This window comes from Pleurodeles waltl, chromosome 4_2 (genome assembly GCF_031143425.1).
Source record: "Pleurodeles waltl isolate 20211129_DDA chromosome 4_2, aPleWal1.hap1.20221129, whole genome shotgun sequence".
Taxonomy (NCBI): Eukaryota; Metazoa; Chordata; class Amphibia; order Caudata; family Salamandridae; genus Pleurodeles; species Pleurodeles waltl.
Genome location: NC_090443.1, coordinates 848,842,031 through 848,863,869, shown reverse-complemented (window position 1 = coordinate 848,863,869; position 21,839 = coordinate 848,842,031). Strand labels below are relative to the sequence as shown.

The 21,839-nt window shown below is 44.1% G+C and overlaps 1 protein-coding gene across 1 annotated transcript in view; it reads right to left on the bottom strand.

The window, feature by feature from the left end:
- Window positions 1-21,839, bottom strand: part of DAB1 (DAB adaptor protein 1) — a 3,348,596-nt gene that overhangs the window by 2,257,335 nt on the left and 1,069,422 nt on the right. The gene's annotated exons all lie outside the window — the stretch shown is intronic.

The following is a 21,839-nucleotide window of genomic DNA, read 5'->3' as shown; positions in this document are numbered from 1 at the left end:
CTATTGTCAATTTGTGAAATAAATATTGTTGGTGTATACTGTCCTACTGTGTTTTGTGTCCATTTGTCCATTTTTCTAGTGTTTTTGTTGTTTGTGGGAGTCTGTTGTGGGTAGTGGTAGTTTGGGGATAGTTGGGCTCTTTTAGTGGTTAAGTTTACTTTTCTTCTGTATTTGTACCCCTACTTTCCCCCTTTTCCCCTTTCTATTTCTTTAACCCCTATTCTCTTTCACATTTGTACATTGTCTGGTAGGCCACGTCTTGGCATGATGGGTGAAGAGGAGTTGGGGGGCTTCATATGGCTTGTGTGCCATTTCTTGCCACTGATGATCGAGGCAGGGGGCAGGGTGATACAGGGGTATCACACTGAGGCACGCAGAATCCAGTGGGGAAAGGTGCTGCATCACCTGCAGCATGTGTATGCCAGCCAGAGGAGTGACCACCAGCTGAAGCACCGGTGGGCTGACCTCATCACTAGGGAGCAGGATCTCTTGGACCACCTGGGAATCGTGATTGGTGGCACTGTTGGTGAATACTAATCATGGAATGTGCACGATTAAATGCTCTGTTGTGACATCAGATGATTTGTACAATATCTGCCAGCTAAGTTGCTGACTGTGTGTAATGCTGGGGAAACATACTGGGTAATTGATGCACTATGGGAAGGATCACAATTGCTAGCTCTCAGGTAGCACGTGCTCAGCAAACTTACAGGATACTTTTCCGTTAAGTAAATTGGTGCTGCCTTTGTGTCAGACAACCAAACAAAATAGTAGCCAATCATGTCTATATAGGCCACATTTGCCAGAGAAGTAAAGATGTACTAACATATTGGCTAACTTTGTTGACGCAATAGCTAGACTGACGTTAGAATCACTACATGATGCAGAAAATGAGTGCTGGCTTCACGTCAATTGATGATAACAAAGTGGCCCAGACATATGTCTCATGTGAGTCTGGTGAGTGTGGAAGGAGAGCGTTCACAGAAGTTCTATGAATGTTAGGGATTATTGTGGTCCTTTATCTTTTTGAATACATGTCAGATCTGGATTTGAAAACATTGTGAAAAGGTGTAAGGTGCACTCAGCTAACATCTTAGAATGTTTTTTGGAGTTAGTTGTGCCACATTCCAATTAGGGATGGCAGTCCAAAGGTATGCACATGGGTTCACATCTCCATGGTTGGTGCAAATCACCATAGCTGGGCCACATCAAATGAAGAAACTGTAACAACATGAGGGCTTACTAAAGTCCCTGTCCCTCTGTACATTGTACCTATGTGTAATAAATGTGTCATGGCCACATAGGCTGTTTGACTGGTAATGCAGTCCTCAAGTAACCAGGCTTTGGATGTCTCTCTTGGATGCACACGATGAGACGATTACACTGCATATTTTTTTCTGGTCACTAATGACGGGGCATGTTTGCCACCACATGATAGTTAGGGCCACTGCATGTGTGCAGATATGTGTGTAACTGTCACAGGAGACCCATGCTATGTACAAGTTGGCCGTGATATATCAGATGCAGTATCATCATGTCTGAATGGCTGCCATTTCCTTATTCAGCCTACACATTGTATATGTTTATGAAATTGTTGGTCAGTGCACAGATTTTGAGCACATCTCTTCCTTCCATGCCTTACAGGTGGACCGGTACCCTACACTGTGGGAGAGGTGGCTACATTTGAGGACCCCGACCACTCCAGTAAGTGTTGATATGTCTGTTATGTGTTGTGGTTGCTAGTTATGGACTCCTGTGTGTTGAAAGCATAGCAAGGTATGATGCGTTGGGCAATCATTTGTCTTGTTCCATGAGTGGGATTTCAGTTTCTCAAATGTTTTGAGTTGGCCAATGCATATCCTATTGTATTATCTAGGGATTGTAGGCCATTCCTGTAGGCACCACAGTGAGTACTGGGGTGTGTCATGTGGATGACACTTGTATCAACAAGAGTCGCACTGGAAGTCAGCTCAGATTTAGTCAGCCTGTCAGACCCACATTCTCCAAGATTGGTACAGCAAATTGCTTTCCAACAGACTTCTGCTTCCCTATTTACCAAGGTACTTATTAAACTGTAGGTAGAACTTCCTAGCAGCATGTACTTCCACGTGTAGTGCTACAAGTATAAGGAACTTGGGCAATGCCCTAGGTGTGCATGTTAATCATGATCATGGGTGTTCTTGCAACTCTGTGTCTGATGTAAGTCATGCCTTACTGGAAGTATTTGTTTTGTACCAAGCTTTGCATTTCCTGACATGTGTGGCGCTATGATTGATCTAGGGTTTGCAGACTCCTAAGTGTTGATAGACCTTAACTTTGGTGTGTGTGTAGAGCCAAACACATGTGGAGTTTTCTATACACTCCTCGGTGTCCATGTTGTTTGGAATGACAGTTGTTTATCCACCCCCCCACCCTCAAACACAGGCATGGGTTTGTGAATAGGGAACCTAGGACTGATGCTACCAGTATGTTACACATACATGTGAATAGGTGACTGTTTGGTCGGAACCTAGTATACACACTCAGGTTTGGCATATGGGTACTATACTGGCAAGTCCTGTTACAACTTGCAGACCATGTGGCTTTAGTTTTGCATTCGGTACACTGACATTTGTAGCCCAGGTATTGGCGGAGGATATGCAGCATGATTGTTAGCTGATAACTGGCAGAACTCAGATGGCAAGTCAATGCCAGTTGTTACCCATCTTGTAGGTTTTGGATGTGCTATGTGTGATGTGACCTTTGTAGGCTGGCCTGCCATGTACTTACTCAGGGACATTCAATGATCTGTATTGTGATATGAGCTGTTACAAGTACTGTAGATGTATTGTCTGATTGACTTCTTGTGCCATTTCACACAATGCAGTTCCTAATGTAGATTATTTGCATTTGTCTTCAAAGCTGCAAACATGACTCCAGACCAGGTCCGTGAGTTCCAGCGGCGGGCCATGAGATACCAGCACATCCTGCTGATGGAGTCGGGTTTCAGGAGGATGGCCTGTTGATACCGCCATGAACGGGCCTCCGGGGCATGGAGGGCCTTCCCACAGGGTGGCCCTACTTTGCCCACCACAGCCACCACCAGCACAACCACCACTTCAAGCCAGGTGGCCCCAACCACAGCTGGGACTGTTGTCCCTACATCTGCCTGACTTCCAGGCCCCAGCATTGCTACAGGTGCAGGGCAGCCCACTGGCCTTGGCTCCACACACACAGAGACCTCCTCCACCGGTACCCAGCTCCATCTGTTGACCCTGCAGCATTCTACAACATGGAACGGAAGATGGACCGCGTGTTGCGAAAGTTAAGCCATCTGAGCCGGGATGTTCTCTACATTAACAGGCATGTGAAGTCCATAAAAAGGACCCTCCGGAGGGCCAACCTCTAGACTTTTTGATATGGACATGATTCCGTCCCCTCCCTCCTCTTTCCTTGTTCTCATACTTAGTGGGCTTAGGGGGCTTAGTGTTAGGTTAGTATAGGCTGTTAGTTTAGTTAGTGTTAGTGGGTGGGGGGTCCTGATTCTTTCTATTTTTACTTATTACGTGTGTTGGCTATGTTGGGGTTCTTGTGTGTTTAATAAAAAAATAATAAATATATATATATATATATATATATATATATATATATATATTTATATTTGTTTAGTATAGGATAGTATGTGTTTAGGTTAGTATGTGTTGTCCTCTATATGTCCCGTCTCATAAGGGGGGTGGGGGTGGATGTTTAGAAAGTTTTGTTACATGTGATAAGTGAGTTTAGCTTAGGTTAGTTAGGGACAGTTGTGGGTAATGAGTAGTCAGGGTAGATTAGGGTAGGTAAGACTTTTCCCTCAGTTTCTTCTTCTGTGATTAGCATTTAATAAATATATAGTTAACCCTTAACAGTATGTGTTAAATGCTAATTGATCATGGGCTTGGAATTAGTGTACATGAATGTTGTTCTATTACATTTGTGTCCTATGCTACAAACAAATCCCAACTGAGCTGTAAGATTGGCAAGTACCCCAGAGCTACCTTGCAAAGTTTCCACCATTCGTTGCAACCACCAATCACTGTTAATATGGATCCCAATGTGTTTCTGTCGATAATTATTTTTTCTAAGTCACAAACAGTGCTTCCTGACTTGGTATTGGGGGAACAGTTTTAGGTCTGACTGCAGTGTGATGATGAAGGACACCCTTATAAGATGAGTTCTCGTAGGCACTCTTGTATTCTTGTCTTCATGACTCACATACGTCATTTGTGACACAGTTCAGCATGAGTACCTATTTGTATATAAACTCAGACAGCTTCATTCATGCAGTTTTTGTAGTGTTTGCTTAGATTTGTGTGCACTGTTGTATGTGTTAGTATTGCATGGTGACAACATTTTGCAGCCACTATTTGATGACTTAGATATCCCTTGAGGAAGCATTATTCTGTCCAACACAGCATGATGGTGTATGGTTTCTCACTTCATCAGATATGTCCCTCAGGATGGGCAGAGTATGATGCACTCATGGGCACTGTGCAGAATTATCTGACTACATAATATCAGGACAGTTGTATTGACAAGCTACGTAATTTGACAGTAGGCACATTTCAGTTATCTACTGCACAGTTGATATGTCACATTACCCAGAGACAGATCTGTTGTGTAAGTGCTATTTATTGAAAAGTGCTGTAGTGCTATATGTACATTGTCCATGATTGTGAGTCCATTAGAGTGACATCTTACATTGTGATCCTACACAATGGGGTACGGAAATGCTTTTGACATGCTGGGGTGATGTTTCAGACAGTGCAGAGGGAAAGGATTTGCTAATGAGTAAGAGAGAGACAATCACTGGGCAGGCTGACAAGATATACAGTGGTAAGCAGAACAGTCATTAAGTAGAGTTGTTGTAAGACTGGCATGTTACAAAGCGCAGGACCTTGGTAATAGTTGGCCATGTGGCAGGGACTAGTGCTTCCAGGTACTATTCCGTGTGAATGTGATCTGTTCCATGTCTTCTTCTTCTGATGTGTGTGTTGCCTCCTCTGTTCTTGGTGGTGGTGGTTGTGAAGGGGCAACACACACCTCAGTGTTAGAAGACGTGGAGTCAGACATCCCGGTCACTGCTACCTGTGAAGGTCTTAAGGGCAGTACTGCTGCAAGGAGGATCTTCTGATTCTTAAGAATAGCAGCCACATCACGATGGTAGGCAGCCAGGTCGGCCCTGACGGGGTCATGATTGCATTCGTGCATGCAGTGGAAGGTTTGGGGTGCGAGGTGTTGTGGCAACTCCCTTACTGCAGTGGTGTATTCCTTGACAGTTTCCTGTAGTCCTTGCAGGATGGATGTTAGGGCTTGCATAGCTGCTGCCTGATCTGCAGATGACATCATGCACGAATGCACCCCCTCTAGGCTGGCTGCCATAGTTTGCATCCCCACTCGCACCTCATTGGCCAGCTCCCGCTGTACCCCAACTACAGTTCTCTCAAAGCTGGTGCCTGTGTTGTCTGAGTCCTCAGCTGTATTGGAGCTGGCAGGTCTTACAATTGGGGTGGTGGGTGGCTCCTCTGCGATGGCTGCTTGTTCTGTGCTCCTCCTTGTGACTGAAGGTGGGGTCTGGAGGGTTTCAAGGACCTCTTGGATGGTCTCCTGGGGAATGTTTATCAGCTTGTCATCCATGTCATCAGGGTACTCTGGGACAGGCATATTCGCAGGAGATCCATTGTCCTCTGCAATGAAACGGGGTACATAATAGTGTGTCTGTGTTGTGGCATTAGTGATGTGACATGCCTGCCTTGTGATGAATTCACATTGTGATCTTGTTTCATGTCTATTGCTCCAGTCTATCAGATGGGCATTCTCCCAGGCCTATGGCCCACCTGCATGTCACATGTATGGTATTAAGTTATTAGACTTGTCTGCATCATCTCTTCTAGGTGTTGGTTTTGGCCAAATAGTGAATTGCCACCTTCTTGTCCTACTCAACCCTCCATGTACATCCAGTCTCATGGTGAGACCTTTGACTGGCTGTGGGTGTTCTGATGGCACTGGCAGCACACTTGACAATCTGGACCTGCCCCAGTCTCTGATCTTTCACATCCACTTAAATGTAGTTGACATGTAACATATCCTATGCATAGCAATGTTAGGGTACGATATGGATGTTGGCATTGGTAATGTGTACAGCTGATGTTGGGAATGTGTGGTACATTGGATTGCCCTGATAATCATATCAGTGTCCTATTTCCTCCTCTGACTGTGCAGGTGAATTTCAGTGACCAGTTACATGTGACCTCCCCCTCAATTCTGTTGTCTGAGCAGTATGACATTTGGGATGTTACATTGTGACGCAGGCACAGGATGGACCCTGACATATGCAGCATGGGTATGTCCTTAGTGCTGTGTAGCTCCTATTGTTGTTGACATTGGCTGATGTTTGCAACAACTATGGGCATTGACATTTGACAGTACTGGGGACTTTGTCTTTTTTCAGGGGATTTTTGAAGTTGTCTTCCTCAACCCTCTAATTTAGGTGTGTATGATCCATGGGGCATTTACTGCCATTGGCTACTTGAGCTGCACACAGAGCGGAGGTGGTAGTGGCAACTGTTGTCGCAGTTAAATTCCAGTTGTCGGTATGGCTAGAGGTTGTTCATAGGGCCCTAGTTAATGTAGGGGGTATGGTGGCTGACGTGTGCCGGGATGTCAGTTTGACGTTGTGCCCTTCCCTCCTGGCGTGGCATTCCCTTTGCTCCATCGTTGGCATGGCAGCATGCCCCCATGGGACTGTTGTTGGTGTAGTGTAATGGTGTGCCCCAGCTTCTGTCTGTGCAGGCCATGCCCCCATGCCATCCCCCTTTGCCCATGCCACTCCATGTATATGATGACTTATATGCAATGTGTAGTAGGTATTCCCCCCCGCTGGCAGTTAACATTAGTGCATTTTAATTCCCCATGCGACTTACCCTGCATGTGCGTTGTCTCCTGGTAGTCTGCGCTGTCCTGTCCTTGAATCCCTGTGACAATCTCCTCAGGGATGACGGCTGTGACCATCTCCTCCATGTGGTCCAGGGCCTCCTGGTGTGCTGGACTCCCACCTCCAGTCTGCAGTGCTGCCTTCCTGTTCCTGGCCATCTTTTCCTTGGTCCTGCGCTTGCAGTCCTGCCAGCGTTTCTTGCACTCGATGACTGTTCTGCATACTTCTGCCACACTGTTGATCTTGTCAACAATTTGTAGCCATATAACCTTTCTCCTACTAATTGGCAATTTAGAGGTGACAAACAGTTGGTGCTGGTGTTCCGTCACCTCTTTAACCAGAATTTCCTGCTCCTCTGCACTGAAGCGACACTTTCTTTTCTTCTTAAAAGCGTCCTGGTTCTTGTGTGGGTCCTCCTGGCTGGTTTCTGGTCTGTTGTCATCTTCCTGGGGTCTGTAGTGGCATCTGGGTTCCATTTTGGTTCTCCTCTGCTGAAATGGCAGTGTTTGCGGGGTTTTTTTACGCTATTGCGTCAAAAAACGGCACATATCCAGTATGCGGGGTCGTAAATCGACCCACAGTCATTTCCGCTGCGTTAATGTCATTTTGCTTTACGACTTGACGCTGTGGTGTGCGTCAAAATAAATGACTCCCACCTGTGGTTTGCGCCGCCGTGCGTCAAAGTATAAATTTGACACCCGCACGGCGCACCAAAATGGTGTTAGCTGGCGGTATTATTTTTGACGCAAAACTGCACGCGTCAAAAAGTATAAATATGGCCCTTAGTGTTTTGCAAGTAGCTGTAATGTCTAAGAGCTAAATTGACTATGTATTCCCTCAAAATCATTGTCGGTCCAAAGTGACTCTTCCTATCTCAGGTCATTTTCAGATGACAACTCGGAGGTCATCTGAGCAAAAGATTTTAGTAAATTGGGAAGATCACGAAGAGGTGACCAGCATTTCTTTAAATAGTTCAAAAATCCTTGTAAAACACTATCCTATGTGGTAGCTTCCAACCATTCGTGCTCAGAAATGGACCTATTCAGTGAAGAAACAACATCAATAGCAGCAACACACCCACCATCATCCTCTTATCTATCAGATGAACAACTTTCAGGCAGTGGCAATCATGACAGACAGTTTGCACAGAAATTCTTTCCACCCTTAACATACTTAAATAGAAAGTGACAGAAAGCCTTTTGCCATTTTTACAGCAAAGTCCTTAATCACATTATTAGCTTGTGCCATTGTCATTTTTCAACTCAGCGTTTGATGGCCCTAGCTAATTCTCCAGATCTAGTTACAATGTACTAGATCTGGGGCTCAATATACAAACTACAAAACGTGAGTTTTCCAAATGTAAGTAGGTGCAAATAAATTGGACTACTCGTGCCATATGCAAAATGTAAATTGTTTGCCAAGTATTTATTAGGATACCCAACAATAGAATTATTTCTATAAGCAAAAAGTGAACATATGTTTCTCCAAACTTTGTTCCTCATAATGCAATCAGTACCCCATTTTCCCTAATTCTCTCTCATCTACTCACACACTTGATGAAATATAGTCAAAGAGAAATGAATTACATAAAAAAGAATATGTTAGGGACTATCACAATAAAGCCTGAAAATGAAGCCACTAAAGGAACAAAGGGCCAGATCTACAGTAAATTGGAGCAGCACGATGCTGCACCAAAAATAGCTGTGACGTGCCAGGGATGCACCATATTTACAAGAATACAGAACACCCTTGCATGCCCCACTGCGCCAGTGCTAAATTAAGCTGCCTGCACCAACTCAGGCATCCCTGCACCATAGTGCAAGGGGGACTACATTGAGGGGAGTGATTGTTTATGTGCAGGAAGGTGTTCCTTCCTGCAAATAAACAATGTATAATGGAGATTTAGCACTTCTATGTGTGCTGCAGAATGCACACACATAGAAGTACCAAATTGTCATTTTTGAATGATTGTTTCCAAGTAGAGTTTTCTCACACCCAGTAATGATCACTGATGAACTCCGATCCTCTGCAGTGTCAGATTGCAAGGAGGTGTGAAAAATATCACACCTCATCACTCATAATGAGGGCCTATCAACGCAAAATACACAAATTCTACAGTAGGCAGGGCAAAAAAGAGAAAAATGCAAACTAAAGGGATTATATACACCATAGGGTTTCTCTGTCTGTCCCATATTTTTTAGTTATTTTGAATCACATTGCAGGAAATTGCTGTCAACTTTTCAGTCTCTTTTTCTTTCACAATACTGTGTTCAAAATAAGTAAAACTGCGTTAAAAGTAGGGTCAACTGGGAAATAACTCCGTACCTTGGTAAATTAGGACAAGGGGATTTTGGACTTGGAGGTCTTTGAGGTTAATTTGGCATCTGCTGGGTCATCGGTGTTCTCACAAATACATTTTGACTTGCAAATTATTAGCTGTTCTTGATGCTCCCACCTTAAAGAAAACGACTTACATCCTCATCAAACTAACGCCAGTTTGGAGTCAACAAGCCGTGATACTTCACTTTGTATTTCGCAGGTGCCTTTTTCATAGGGAGGGTTTTTTGTTTGGCCCTTTTTGAACCAGATTGATCAGAAAAGGCGTTTTATCAGCGCATTTACATTACTTTTAGAACAGCAAGGAGACTATCGCACTTTAGACTAGTCTGTCCTCAGCAAAGTAGTCTGAACACATCCATTACCCTGCATTTTCTTCTTTGCCAAAAGGAAATTGCAAATGAGTACTACTTTTAGGAGCACACTCAAGAGGATTTAGAGAAACATATAAAGTGCTGCAATGCCAGTTGTGTTTACTTCCTTGCCCTGCTATCAGGGGTTTTACTAGTTGTTTTTATTGCCTTCTCTGTAAAAAGTAAAGAAGTCATGCTAATCCAAAAGAATGCTTAATGTGTAAAACAAGGAGTGCCTGGGCACAAAGTTTTCTTCAGAAGATCGTGGTCTAATGTTAGGGTCCGAATACCAAGGTTGCACAGCATCTCTACCCCGCTCTTGCAATTGTTTTCCCTCCCTGCTATCCCACTCCTTTCGCTGTTTTTGTTATTTCTCCTCATTTGTTCCCCCTTTTGTGTTGTTCTCTCTCTCTTGCTCTGGATGAAAGTTTGTGGGGTTAAAATAAGTGACAGCCCCCACAAATCAGTGGCTGTGGACCCCAACTGCAACCACATGTTTAACTTAAGCATTGTTTCAGATAGCTTATGAGATGCCATATGGATTGAGCCTTTCTCTTTGTCTTTAATTTTTGCTTTAAAATACCAAGCTCGTAAAATATTATTTACATCCATGTCATCACATTTCTAATCACTGCAATACAAGTAAAGGTATCTAGTGTTAAATACAGATAATTCTAACACAGAATGGCGAACATGGAAATGAGATACATTAGCAAAGGCTACCATAAGGCGACCTTTTACGACATGTGCTGTAAAAATAAACTCAGAATGTTAAAATAAGAGGGTTTTAAGTTTATTTGAAAGGCAGCATGTCAAGCAAGGCTACTGTGAATCACCTGAGAGAAGGAATATCAGATGATTGGTCTCCATCTCACACACTATCGTGGGTCTCTCAGAACAGAGGCATGTGGGACACTGAAACTGATGCACCAGCATTACCAACCGCTGCTTCTACTGTCAGCAGCCAGTCTGTCCAGACCGACATCCAACAGGGAATTTGCCTCTAAGCTGACAGCAACTCAATCAGAGTTACTGTCAGCATGATTGTTAGAAATGGGGTCTTTGGTTGACAGTCAGGTTAGCCCCTGCTCAAACAAGGACCCTCACTCTAGTCTAGTCAGAGTAAAAGAGAATCACCCTCAGCTAACCCCTGCTTACCCCCTTGGTAGATTGGCAGAGCAGTAGGCTTAACTTCAGAGTGCTAGGTGTAAAGTATTTGTACCAACACACACAGTAACTTAATGAAAACACTACAAAATGACACAACACCAGTTTAGAAAAATAGGAAATATTTATCTAAACAAAACAAGACTGAAACGACAAAAATCCGACATACACAAGTCAAGTTATGAATTTGTAAAGATTAAACTCAAAAATAGTGCTTAGAAACACAAAATGCTTTGATGAGGTGTTAACACGGCGTCGTTCCCAACAAGCCGACACCAGTGGTGCCGGACACAGAGTCGCGTAGACGCCCAAGTACAGTACCTTTGGTGAAGAGTGAAAACAAGCCGATGCGCGAAGTCGGGCATCGGGCGTCTGTGCGAAACGTTGAATCCGCGCACTTCGAGCGCACCGGTCACGATGTGGTGCGGCGACTTCCACGGAGTTGCGGACTTCAGCGGGGCTGCAGCGGCGTCGGGTCTGCGAAGGTATTCGCATTCCAGCGAAGATCACGGAGTCGGTTGCAGGCGGCGTCACCGGATTCGGCAGCGGCATCGGTCCGAAGTCGTCCAAGTCGATTTCCTTCGATTTCCACCAGCTTTCCTTTCAAGGGCCCATGGACTGAATAGGGCACCACTTGTCAGAGCAGGAGTCTCTCCAGAGACTCCAGGTGCTGGCAGAGAGAAGTCTTTGCTGTCCCTGAGACTTCAAACAACAGGAGGCAAGCTCTAAATCAAGCCCTTGGAGATTTCTTCACAAGATGGAAGGCACACAAAGTCCAGTCTTTGCCCTCTTACTATGGCAGAAGCAGCAACTGCAGGGTAGCTCCACAAAGCACAGTCACAGGCAGGGCAGCACTTTTCCTCAGCTCTTCAGCTCTTCTCCAGGCAGAGGTTCCTCTTGTTTCCAGAAGTCTTCTAAAGTCTGTGGTTTTAGGTGCCCTTCTTATACCCAATTTCTCCTTTGAAGTAGGTCTACTTCAAAGTAAAGTCTCTATTGAATGTGAAATCCTGCCTTGCCCAGGCCAGGCCCGAACACACACCAGGGGGTCGGAGACTGCATAGTGTGAGGACAGGCACAGCCCTTTCAGGTGTAAGTGACCACCTCTCCCCTCCCTCCTAGCACAGATGGCTCATCAGGAAATGCAGACTACACCCCAGCTCCTTGTTTGTCACTGTCTAGTGTGAGGTGCAACCAGCCCAACTGTCAAACTGATCCAGAAAGGGAATCCACAAACAGGCAGAGTCACAGAAATGGTATAAGCAAGAAAATGCTCACTTTCTAAAAGTGGCATATTCAAACGCACAATCTTAAAATCAACTTTACTAAAAGATGTATTTTTAAATTGTGAGCTCAGAGACCCCAAACTCCACATGTCCGCTAGCAAATGGAATCTACACTTTAATCAGATTTAAAGGTTGCCCCCATGTTAACCTACGTGAGGGACAGGCCTTGCAACAGTGAAAAACGAATCTAGCAATATTTCACTGTCAGGACATATAAAACACATTACTATATGTCCTACAATAACCATACACTGCACCCTGCCCTTGGGGCTACATAGGGCCTACCTTAGGGGTGTCTGACATGTAAGAAAAGAGAAGGTATAGGCCTGGCAAGTGAGTACACTTGCCAAGCCGAATTTACAGTTAAAACTGCACACACAGACACTGCAGTGGCAGGTCTGACACATGATTACAGAGCTACTTATGTGGGCGGCACAACCAGTGCTGCAGGCCCAGTAGTAGCATTTGATTTACACGCCCTGGCACCTCTAGTGCACTTTAGTAGGGACTTATTAGTAAATCAAATATGCCAATCATGGATAAACCAATTACATACAATTTACACAGACAGCATATGCACTTTAGCACTGGTTAGCAGTGGTAAAGTGCTCAGAGTTCAAAAGCCAACAGCAACAGGTCAGAAAAAATAGGAGGCAGGAGGCAAAAAGATTGGGGATGACCCTGCATGAGCAAAAAAGTCCAACAATGATGCTATCCCTCATCTTGTCTCACTGAGAGTGGAGACTACAATGCTCCACTTGGGTGGTTGTAGGGAAGGTTCAGAGCACGGTAAAATTCCAGGGAGATGGATTGTTTTTAATGAATATGGTCGCAGGGATTTTACGGAGGTGGTGGTGGAGGATGGTAGAAAGTTTCAAATGTGTGGAGTATGTGGGTTGGTGTGGTTACAGCTGATAGTGGGGGGGAAGGTAGATAGTGCCACCTAGGCTACCATACTTTAGCTGTTAATAGATGTCCCTCCAGCATGATGGCAGAAGCAAAAGGGGTCAGAGAAGGAAAAAGGGAAAGAGAGGGGGACTTGAAGAGGGGCATAGAGCGAAATGGAACACAGAGATGGTAACTGATGAATGAAGGTATTGGGGTGCGGTAGATGGGGATGATGGTGACAATGGGAAAGTCATGGTGGAATGAAATGAGTGTGAATGGTGGGGGATGAGCAAGAAGACATATGTAGGTCTACGTCTTGAATCCCGGCACCAAAATCTGATGGGAATACTAATTGGCAATGTAACCTTCCACGAAATGGCATGGGCATGATAGATAGTCCAGCCAAATAATGGCACATCGTAAAAGGTGCATGAGAGCAAATAGCTGATGCAGGCTCCTCCAAAAGCCTTCTATATTTCTTCTTTTTTTTTATTGCAATCCATCATCACAGAAAGACATAAAATCAACATATACCATAAACCAGCAGAAAAATTTCATACCAGTCAAAATCCATTATCGATCAGGTCAGCCAAAAATTATTCAAATCATTACAACCAGAATATCAAAAGAATGCTATACACTTTTACACCTTACCCAGGGGTTTCACCCATAAATTGATCCCCAAATGTTATCAAATTTTGCAGCCCTCCCCTTAGCGAATAGCGTACAGCCACTCTCTTATCTCTCAGTTGCTTCATCTTCACCACTCATTGACCCACTGATGGGATCGACAACTTCTCCACCTTTGAAGTAATAAAGATGTGGCCACCATCATTGCAACATAAAGTCGTTTTTGGAATCTGGAGGCTAATCATATGACAGGATCATAGCCTGCTCACAACAACCACATACTGGGGGCTAGTTGTATCTACCAATCTTCTTCCAGATATCGGCTTATCTCTCTCCAGACTTCTGGAATGGCAGTGCACTGCCCATTTACATGAGACCCATTTTCAACTGGGTTTGCATCACATCTAAAACAACTACTTGATAATGCAGGATTAATTTGACCCCAAAAATTGTGCTGTTCTAACAGAACAACCATTTTGTTTAGAATTGCATTCTCCACCAATAGGCCCCTCTCAGGGTATTAAAATGTAGGGGCAGATTTTTAAAAAGTGGCGCTGCATCCAATGCAGTGCCACTTTTCTTGTGCCCACTAGCACCCTATAATGCCACCACGTGTGTGTCGTATTTAAGATACAGCGCTCCATGTCGGTAGTTAGGGAACACCATTTTTTATGCTAATTTGGTGCTTTGCAGGATTAGCATAAAAAATGTTGACGCTAATCATGCAAAGCATTTTGAGGCCCGTTATAAATAATGGTGTGCCTCCTTTTAACACCTGCCCTGCGCAGGTGTTAAAAAGGCTGAAAAAAGGGTGCAAAGAAATCTTTTAGATTTCTTTGCATCACTTTTTCGGACCCCCTAATGGGGAAATGCCCCCCTTGCATACATTATGCCTGGTGCAGGCATAATGTGGCCCAAGGGGTTACAAAGTGGTGCAATGCATGCATTGCGGCCACTTTGTAAACCTAGCGCAGCCATTTTGACCTCATTGAGCCACATTAGAATAAAAAAATTACACTAATGTGGTGCAAGGAGGCACTAGGCCCTCCTAAATCTGGGCCTTAATGTATTCATTTTATTCCACATCTCGCTTGTTAAATTAAGCCCTTCATATGTCTCCCACTTACTAATTGCCTTTTGGCACGTGTCAGGGTACTGCCGGATGCAAGAAATCTTTTCCATTTTCCTGGTCGTTTAAAATCTAGGGCTCAAGCAGGTTCATCACTAAATTATGACTATTGCAGATCTGTGTAATATCCAAAGCCCTAAATGTCCTGGCCATAATTCCACAGGAGGTCAGCAGCCAAAAATTACCCTTGATGGATTCTTGGATTTCGGGCTAATCCTTCCACCTCTCTCCTGCCATAAAATAGGCCACCTCATAAAACCAAATTATCTCCCATTTCAGACCAGTGTTTGGGTCCATCCCAACCCTTGAGTCCCAATTCAGTTCTGTCAGGGGTGTAGTGGCATTAACTTAGGGGACTGTGTATAGCCCTTTAAAGATCCCTGCATCTTTTAAAAACCACAGCAAGCTCTTATAACAGACTTTCTTAGGTTAATTTGTCAATATTAAAACATCCATGATACTATATTCCATTAAAATCAAGCCCAATAGATCATTCTTAAAAATTCCAAATGGCTCATGTTTCATAATAAATCTGGGTATGTATTGTGCAAAATAAGCAAATTAATAATCACTAAAATTGGGTAGTGCTGAGTCACCATCCTCCAAACCTTTATATAAAGTGCCACGTGTTGAATAAAAGATGTAAAAAGAGATTTGCATTTTCTAAAAAACTATGAGATTAACACCTAAGGTATAGCAGAAAAAAGCAATTAATCAGTACAACCCTCCCTGGGATGGTAAGAGGAAGAGTGTTCCTGTGCAAACAATATTTTAACTTTAAAAGTAACTGGGCAAAATGAAGGTCGTATTGTCGCGTGGGCTCTCATTATCCTAAATGAGACTACTGGATTTCTAGGCAGCAGGATCGATAACGGTGTGGGGGACTGAGTCTGACCCACTTGTAAAGAACTCTGTCACCCTAAATCCGATTTTTGCTCCGGCTAACTAGCAGTGCCTCATTTCTCCCCCGGGGAAGAAATGATTAGGCAGCCGAGCGCATGACATCTTTGGAACTTCTCAGGGAAGTCATGGTCACTCAGATCCAAACCAACTCTCTCATTTACAATATGATCTCATATACAAATGACAAAGACAGTATAAGTTTTATATAATATTTTAATAAAACGACTGTATTTTAGATAATAAGGCGTGAGCCGCAATAACCAGAACAATACAACATAGTAGGATTGAAATAGTCACCAGGAGAGTAAAACATAAGAACAAAGCTATCATAGTGCCTAACAGTTTCTACTCTCCCTCTGCTTGTTCTATTTAGAGCACAGCATGTTAAGCTTCTAGCTTGCCTTTCCGAATCACTGGGGAGACATCAGCCCTCATACCTGAGCAAAGGCCTGTGATCTGGTTCAGCATCTGCAACGAGGCAGTCAGCGTCTAGTTGTGGTTCCCTGGTCGGAATCTCCCTCTTGCGTGTATTGGGACAAGGAAGTGATTTTATAACTAACATGTCATCGTGATCACAAAATGTCCCTACGCAGGAATGCCAATTCTAAACTCCTACCACGTCTATCGGCAATGTACCAGACTGTATCCTTGACTGAAGCACAGAGTGAATATGTTATGGAGAACTCCAGTGCTGAAGTAGGTAAAACAGTGTGATATGAATAAAAAAACAACACCGTAGAACTGGCTATTTGAAAAATAACAGTACGAAGCCTAATAAAAAGCATTTAGAGCAAAGTGCACAAAGGCCTAAAGCCTGAAGCTAATGCGCAAAGGATACGTAAAACTAACCACACTACAGTATAAGTCATCAATCTTTGATGAATATCTAATAGCCAGGTAACTTTTCGGTTGCTCGTTTATGCAGGAGGCCATATCTGGGAGCAATATATCAGGCCTGCAATTGCAAACAATTACTTCAGTCTTCTTATTAATCTTATAGCCCTCGAACACCTGGTACAAAGAGAAGATCTCAAAAGCTTTTTTTTTGTGAATGCCTGCTAGCATCAAGCAGCAGCATTGTCATCCGCATAAAGTTTTATCTTACCCATCTGTAGTATAGGAGGGTCGATATCCCTATTCTAATTAATTGAAATTGTTAATGGCTCGATGAAAAAGGCACACAAAACTGTTGAATGGGGGCAGCCCTGCTGAGTGCCACAACAAACTTGCACTTTACTCACATCAGATGCAATAAAATCTTTGTCATACATACATCTTATTTATCACTCTCGTGGTCTGGGAGTGTATACCAAACATCTCCAGAATACAGAAAAGCATCTCCCGGACCACGAGGTTGAAGGCCTTCTCTGTATCTAATAAACAGACTGCAGCACAGATATTATTAACAGAGAGATAATCTAACGCCTCAGCTAAATAATATGTGTTGGTCCCTGTGGCTCAGCAATAAAACCTCTCTGATCCTGGTGTATTACCTTCAGCACTATGTAATTAAATCCATGTTTAACCTCATCATAATGATCTTATCACCTGAGTTTAGTAATGTAATTGGGCGATATTAGTTTGGATCTTCCCGATCCTTCCCATTTTTTTAAAAAGCTGACCACATTCTCCATTTTAAAAGAGCAGGTATGGGGCTGCATTCCAGCACAGAATTGGCAACCAGCAGCAAATACTCTACTAAAATCTCCAGAAACAACTTATAAAACTGCAATGTAAAACCGTCTGGGACAGAATCCTTACAGTTTGGATTGCTTCTAACCACCTTGACCAACTCTTCTTTAAAATAAAAAGGCGAGCTCTACTTTCCACATCTTCCTTTGTAAGTTTGGGAAAATCCAAACCCACCAAAAAATCCCCCAAAGCTCTCCTACCGTTCACTTGATTATGACTACAAATCCACCAATAGTGTTCAAGCAGAATTTCACACAACTCGCCCTGTTCCTTAAAGTGAACCATGGAAATCTGGCACTTCAAAGCATGGATCATATTTCTCCAGCCTTGTTCTCGGTCCTGCCATGCTAGAAACCTTACAGCACAATTGCTCTCCATTAAAAAGACACCTCAGTAGTATGGGTAAATGGTTTTATTCAAGCATCCCCTGCAACACCTGCTCTGCTTTCACAACTAGAGTTTTCACAACATTCTAAGGTGGACTTGAGTGGAATGTCCCACAGGGTGCAGGAGTGAAGGGGTGGAGAGATGGAACATACCAAATGGGAAGGTTACTAGGAACATACATTATGTGATATATTACATGCATAATAGATTATAACATTCTCCTCATACATTTTCTGCTTGTAGGCATGATTTAATGTGAAGCACTTAACGTACTAGAAGTCACTTAATGCCCATTTAGACTTCTCAAGCTCTTTTCTGTTTGCCTCAAAAATCTATCATGCACTTCCTGGACACCCTTCTCCAAGATCTGCTTTTGCTGCCTTGCCTTTTTATTGTTGACCACATCTTTCGCTGTCACCTGCCCTCTTATATTGGTTTTTAATGCATCCCACTCCACATTTGGCAGGGCTGATCCATGGTTTCTTGCCAAATATTTGTTAATCTCTTCTTTGCATGTACTGTCCCATCCCTCCTTCAGTAGGTACTGTCTTTTAAAAACCCACCTCATCTCCTGTGGACTGCCCCTCTCCACTAAAATCTCCATCTCAAGAATTGTATGATCCGAAAGTCTATTAGGGAGGGTCCGCTGACCTTTAAAAATCAAGGCTTCAGAGATTAGAAAAAAATCAATGTGAGTGGGGCTTTAAAACCTTGCTGAAATATATGTCAATTCTTTTTTAGCTTGAAGTTCCTCTCTCCAGGGATTGCCTAACAAGAGCGCTTTTTGATAGCTCTGCATAATATTTGCTACCCTGGGCTTTAGCTGTTTTTGAGGTTTGCCAAGGAATCTATTCTGGGATTTAGCAAAAAGTTAAAATTCCCAGCCATAATAATCCCCCCTGGGACTAGCATTAATGATTGAAATAGTTCCTTGTATGGGCTAACATTATCTTCCACTGGGGCATAAAAACTAATGAAAGTGAGTTGTCTGGAAAAACACAAGCAATTAACCCAGCATCAATGGCTGTGTGTGTCACTGGCCCAGTCAAGCACGTCTGTGTTCAGACTATGGCCAAGGAAACTTGAAGAGCCCTAGTGAGCTGCTGGAGGAGATGAGAAACCTCTGTATCATGCCCATTTCTTAAACACAGAGAACTTTAAGAGCTTCCATGCTGGTATATGATTCTCCTGTAACAGCACAACCTAAGGACTCCTGTCCTCCACCCGAGCATCTAAGTTTCTGTAGCTCATAGCTTCTTTATTAGCGTTTAGCCCATTTACATTAATGAAACCACTTTCAGGATGCTCCTAAAATCTGCACCATCCTTCCACTCTTCGGGGCTAAACATGATCAATCAAAGTGTGTGGAGTGTCTAAAGTTCCAAAGTGCCAGCAAAGAACTCAGAGTGCATCCAGTCACTACAGTGCTTTCCAGGCTACTAGTGGCTAAAACACCACACTTCCCCAGCAAGTGCTTTAAGACCCTTACTAAAGTGCAAATGTGCATACCCGAGAAGTGTTGTATGCCTCTTTTCCTTTGGATTTCAGCTATCATATCCACCCCCATTGAATGGGGATCCTCACCCTGCACCAATTTAAATCTATACCGAGCCATATGTGGTGGCACCTCCTCAGGGGGCCTGCCCGTAATAGAGCCATTTCTGAGTTCCACTCCACAATGGTGTAGTTCCCCTGTATTCACAATTCTAGATCTCATTTTATTTTTCAACCCAACCCCCTCGTCTGCCCGGAGCCTCCACCATTCCTCCTTCCTTTACCCATGCCTCAGTTTGAGTCCTGCCCTTCCACCCACATCTTGCACACCGCCCAAACCTCAAGGGTATTTGCATCATGACAAAGAGCCAGGGTCCTCCCTCTATTCCCCTTTGGCCCCAACCTTAGCTGAGTGCACAACAACCTGCCTTCTTGCACTCAACATGGAGAGAAGGAACATTGGGGCCACCCTCTTCTTTAACTTCTTTAACATTGCAAAGTATTTTGCAAAATAACCCTCCCTTCACTGTCCTTGCAAAATCACCATGTCTCAATACCGGGATCCCCTTGCTCTCCCCAACCTCTCCTCCTCTCCCCTTCGACCCTCACCCTGAAATTTACATCAGACATACTGCATGTCCAGATTAAAGCACTGACTCTAGGAACTTGGCAGTTTCACCAACATTACCAAATATTCGGAAAGAGCCTTTATACAACACTGTACGTTTGACAACTGAATTATCGAGGCCTGCGCCACGGCTACTTGAAATTTGGAATCAAACTTTTGAAATACTTAAAGGCCTTCGCCCTTATCGCTTTAGCCAGTATGTTCTCTTTAACTTTGGAAACAGCAAAGTTCACCAACATGGTGCGGGAATACTTGGCTTGACCAGGAGCATATTCCATCTTATTGCACTTTTTGAAGTATTTATGATACAAGGGCCCAAATTTAAGAAAAGTGGCGCTGAATTTTGTCCAGCACCACTTTTCTTGCACCCATCAGCCCCCCCCTAACTCCACCATGTGTGTGCCATATTAAAGATATGACTCAGTATGGCGCAGGTTAGGGACAACAGCGTCAACATTTTTTACGCTAATGTAATGCATTGCAGGATTAGTGCCAAAAATGTTGCCTGCTCTGTGTAGACATTGATAATAGCCACTAAAAAACATTTTTGTGGTCCCCATAATGGGGGAACGCCCCCTTGCATACATTATGCCTTGTGCAGGCATAGTGTGGCAAAGGGTTACAAAGCGGTGTAATGCATGCACTGCGCCACTTTATAAATAAGGCACAGCAAATTTGGCCTTGTTGAGCCACATTAGTTTAATAAAAAAATGACGCTAATATGGCGCAAGAGGGCAGTAGGCCCTTTTAAATTTGGGCCAATATCTTTCAAATAGCTAAACCTATCCATTGCGAGACCGAAGAAGGTAGGGACCCTAAGTGTCACACTAGGAAAACTGCAATATGAATGACCACTGGAATTATAGGCTTCTCTGTAGATTATTTTTATAACTTGCTATGCGTCTAGTTGTCTCCTAAAACCAAGCAAGCCTAACAGGAATATAAAATCCAGACTTAAGTACAAAAAACATTGTTCGAGGTCGGTGAGGCAGTTGGGACCAAATATCTGGAACTCACTATGCATAGACCTCAGCAGTCATGTAGATTGGAAAACAACATGATTGCTGAAGTCTATACATAGGGGGTCATTCTGACCTCGGCGGTAAAAGGCGCCTACCGCCGGTCAGAAATCCTCCATAATCCCGCCGCGGTCGCGGAAACCCGCCACGGTCATTCTGACCCGCAGAAGGCAAACCTCCGAAAATCCGACCGCCACAACAGACCGCCAGACCAGCGGTCTGCGGAAAAGTGGAGGTGACAAAACCTCCACCGTCACGCCAACAGAAATACGCCCATGCCATTACGACCCACGAATCCACGCGGCGGTCATTCAAACGCGGTATTCCATTGGCGGGACACACCGCCGCGGTCAGAATACACACAAACGAACAAAACTCAGCCACATTGGACGATTTGAATCCCACACACCTGATACACATACACACACCACTCCCACACACACAATACAATATAAAACACCCACCCACATCACCCACAAACCCCTACGCTAAAAAATTCGTAAAGAAGGCAAGAGCGAGACACCAGCATCCAGAAAATAACAGCCACAGCCACTCAACACCATCACCCACACACTATCCACACACAAAACAACACACACCACCACACTCAACTCACTTAAATACACATACTCCACCCCACACATCATACACACCACCCCATGGCACCCCAAAGACAACCCCGCTTCACAGACGAAGAACTCAGGGTCATGGTGGAGGAAATCGTTCGGGTAGAGCCCCAGCTGTTCGGCACACAGATACAATACACCAGCATTGCCCGGAGGATGGAGCTATGGCAGAGGATTGTCGACAGGGTGAACGCAGTGGGACAGCACCCCAGAAATCGGGAAGACATCAGGAAGCGATGGAACGACCTACGGGGGAAGGTGCGTTCCATGGTATCCAGGCACAACATCGCCGTGCAGAAGACTGGCGGAGGACCCCCACCTCAACCCCCACAATTCACATCATGGGAGGAG